We start from the raw sequence: 4,280 nt of genomic DNA, 5'->3' as shown, positions 1-4,280 counted from the left end.
GAGAGAGAGAGAGAGAGAGAGAGAGAGAGAGAGAGAGAGAGATTAATTGAAGTTTACATTATACTCATAAAAAGTAGTTGTGCGTATGTGTTTGTGCATGCATGTACGTGTTTGTATGTAAGAGGGACAGTTTGTTTATATATACAATGTGAGACCGAACTAATAACAGATAAGATAAAAGAAAAGATGAAACAAAAAAGAGAGAGAGAGAGAGAGAGAGAGAGAGAGAGAGAGAGAGAGAGAGAGAGCCTGGAGTTATGCATGCAATATCAGACAGTAAAAAGAGCAAATAAAAAGTTAATAGAAGTCGGAAAAACGAAAAGAGAGAGAGAGAGAGAGAGAGAGAGAGAGAGAGAGAGAGAACTTGTTGATGCATGCAATACTCTTACGCCTGTATTACTGTAATAAAATTCTGAAATGTGCTGTAGTTTTAATTAGTGGTGCTTAATATTGTTTTATTATTCCGTCTCTTTCTTTGTAAGACCTTGAAACCATTTGCAAATGTAATGGCATTGCTTTATTCCCAACATCTGTTGGAAATATATGAATAACTTCAAGCAAAATTAATTTTTCAAGTATTAGACTAATTAAAGTAAAAAATGCAGCAAATACCACTTATATAAAACGATTAGAATATTACAACTGAAACTGAATTATTGTTTTATTTTGCAATTCAACCTGTGATATAAACGTTTAAAATGAACAAAAGGTTATGATGATATAATTTTTTTTTACCCTTCTATTTGGATGGCATTATATACGATGCATTCACTTTCCTACGAAGTTAATTGATTTAGCTGTGTCCTCTATCTAACAGATTGATGTAACTTAGCAGGCAACTTTGCAAATTGAAGTAATTGAATACCTCAACTATAATATCGCGCAATTAACACAGCTTCATTCTACTGTGTGTAGCATAGTGCTACCAGCTGGGAGCTTCTTATCTGTATGTTCGTGCCTGTGTATGTTTGTCCTTGACTAGACAAGCAATTACTGTACATATAAAGTAATACATGCTTCAGCTGACTGTATATACCAGTGCTAATGCTCTCTGAAGTTACTTCCTCATTCTGCTTTATTAAATGTGGTGGCTGGTCTACCTTTTTTGCCACTGCTTTAGTAGATTCACATCAACTGTGCATTTGATGTCTAGGCCCGTCCCTTACGACGCTCCTGATTGGTTGTTGATAAGCCAATCACAGGGCTGGAAACTCTCAGTCTCTCGAGAGTTCACATGGGCAGTATATATGTTCCACCTCTCCTGAAGGATACGTTTGAAGGACGTATCCCTCAGGAGAAGTGGAACATGCATCCTGCCTATATGAACTCTCTCGAGAGACAGAGTTTCCAGCCCTGTGATTGGCTTATCAACAGCCAATCAGGAGCGTCGTAAGGGACGGGCCTAGGCATCAAATGCATAATTGATGTGAATCTACTAGAGGACCGTTTACGAAATCATAGCTTTTCTTTTCACTGCCTCATTATTTTGCACGCCACAGGCTTTGGAACAATCGCAGCCTAACTTCGAGGGTGTCTTACCCTCTTAGCTACGGTTATAAGTGAGTATTCTTCGTCATTTCTGGACTTCTGCCGTTATTATAACGTCTCTTGTCAGATTTCAGTGTCTCATGTGCATGATGTACGAGGCAACTATCCTTGGTGCTCATATCAAGTTGTCATTGTATTTCCAATGTTAATGTTTAGTGTTTCCATAGTTTCTCCATTTTTTTGACACTATTTTTAGTAACAAAATTAACTGTTAAAATATAGAAGTTGATATATATATGAAATAAAATGAAAGGAAATCATTTTCATAAAAAAAATCATCGTATAACAATTTCTATGCTCTTATCATCAGCTACAGCAGAAGTACGACCCAAGAGACAATTATGATGATGAAAACGACCCCATCTTAACTCATGGGCGACTGACAGGTCGTCTGGAAATACGGCCCCAGTTGGTTGAAGTACTTTCCCAAGTGGTTCGAAGACTAGGCCCAGCTGGATAAAAATATGACTTCTGAGGTTGTAAAATTCCAACGGCTGTGGCTGAATGGAAGAACCCACCGAACAGAAAGCGAGTTAAAATACTACCATGGTGAGTAGATATTTTGATCCCAGTGGGTATTCAGTGCGACACTAATTGGTTAAAAATTCGACCCCAGTCGGTGTAAAGAATGATTCACTGGTAGATGGTACGACCATATTGATGAGAAAGTGCAATGAACACGATAGAAGGTACGACCTAAATGATGAGAAAGTGCAATGAATAGGATAGACGGTACGATCTAATTGATACGACCTAATTTGAGAAAGTACAATGAACAGGATAGAAGGTGCGACCTAATTGATAAGAAAGTGCAATGAACAGGATAGAAGGTACGACCTAATTGATAAGAAAATGCAATGAACAGGATAGAAGGTACGACCTAATCAATGAGAAAGTGCAATGAATAGGATAGACGGTACGATCTAATTGATGAGACAGTGCAATGAACAGGATAGAAGGTAAGGTACGACTTAATTTGAGAAAGTACAATGAACAGGATAGAAGGTACGACCTAATTTATGAGAGAGCAATGAACAGGATAGAAGGTACGACATAATTGATAAGAAAGTGCAATAAACAAGATAGAAGGTACGACCTAACTGATGAGAATGTGCAATAAACAAGACACGAAAGAAAATAGTACAGTTAACTACCGGAATTTTCTCGTCACTTCTGTCGTCTGGAAGTGAAACAAAGTCTGCTCCCTAATTGTGAATACTATACTCAGTGATAAACGTCTGATGTATTTTTATTCTGAGATATAATACTACTCAGTGCTCTTCTTAGCTCGCTGTTTTTCGTTAGATTCGGATCTTTCATAAAATCATCATATGTTAATGTATGATTTTCATCATTCCCAGAATAATAAGAAATTACGACTCCGACTTGGTTTCCATTTTGAAGGTCCCTACTAGGTCTTACGGTAACATTTACAATACGAACTGAGAAACTCGAAAATTCGTTAAATTTGTTCTATCTTTCATTTATGTTAACTTATGTTGTTTTGATTATATTCAAATCAGAAATCAATTTCCACTGCATCATTCCCAAACAGAGACTTATAGAGTACATATTCAAATAAGTAATTTTTTAAAAAATATAAACAAAGGATATCAAAACATTAATAACATAACCATAACGGAAATAAATGGACTGAAATTCATATTTCAGTAACCCAGCGACATCTCTCTTTGTAGATTTCATAATATGGAAAGATATAGGCCTCTCCTACATCACGCTTTGCTATAATATGCAGCATCACACTACAGATAAAACAAGTCAAAGAGAGTCTCTCTGTTAGTAAATTGAAATACGATTTGTTTTTATAAATACATCAAAGTCCTATTTTTATTACAAATACACTTTTTTGCCATGAAAATATAATGAAGTGTGCAAGTAACAGATTCAATTTGTTAGTAAATGTCCAACAAAGCTGATGAAAAATTTATCGTTAATATTTTGCACTGTCTATTATGTAGGATAATCTGCACGCTTAAATATCCAATCTTCTGTCGCCTTCAAGTTCCGACGCTCCATCACTGGACAAATAGAGTTTAGGAACTTTGGGGGAGAAAGGATATCCTTCGGCATCCTAAGGAAAACCTTTTATCTCTTACAACCTTCTCGAGTTTCCAGACGATACGACAACTTCAATATAACAAAGGAGACAGGATCCTAAAGCGCTATCAGTGGAAGTTCCTGTCTGAACAGATTTTCCTTTGCTATCTTGGCTACTTCATTGATGTGTAAACTGAGGGGATGTTAGTATGGAAATCAAACCTAAAATCAGTGATATATTTAACCAGTGTTTTATCTTCACTATCATCAGTGTGATCTGTGTTCCAATCACTTATTTTATTCCATCAACATTCCTCAAAGTGACTGAGTGATGATTGACATTGATGTATTTAATGTCGTGACTTCAATAAATGTCATAAAAGCAAAAAGAGTTTATATAATCCCTGTTTGCATTGTTTCAGTGATAACTAACCTAATCATAAATAATGACTCGTCAGCAACGAGCTGTTGACCGTTTGATTAATTTCTTTGATATCTTTCACTGGTATGTCATGCTACCTTTAAAATGAAAATGTGTTTTATATCATCCCAAATGAATATCTACTGACGCGCGCACACACACATAGTTACACAAACACACACACACACACACACACTATATATATATATATATATATATATATATATATATATATATATATATATATATATAA

General features: G+C 35.7%; 1 long non-coding RNA gene across 1 annotated transcript in view; it reads left to right on the top strand.

The window, feature by feature from the left end:
* The window catches only part of LOC135214928 (uncharacterized), a 31,465-nt gene extending 27,482 nt beyond the window's left edge, over positions 1-3,983 (top strand). The window contains exons 4-5 of the long non-coding RNA XR_010314520.1: positions 1,500-1,559; positions 1,859-3,983. This is a non-coding gene — a long non-coding RNA (uncharacterized LOC135214928). The remainder of the gene's footprint in view (positions 1-1,499; positions 1,560-1,858) is intronic.
* Positions 3,984-4,280: the final 297 nt, after the last annotated feature.

This window comes from Macrobrachium nipponense, chromosome 46, assembly GCF_015104395.2.
Source record: "Macrobrachium nipponense isolate FS-2020 chromosome 46, ASM1510439v2, whole genome shotgun sequence".
In the NCBI taxonomy this organism is placed as follows: Eukaryota; Metazoa; Arthropoda; class Malacostraca; order Decapoda; family Palaemonidae; genus Macrobrachium; species Macrobrachium nipponense.
The sequence above is the reverse complement of the archived record's forward strand: the minus strand, read 5'-3'. Positions and strand labels throughout refer to the sequence as shown.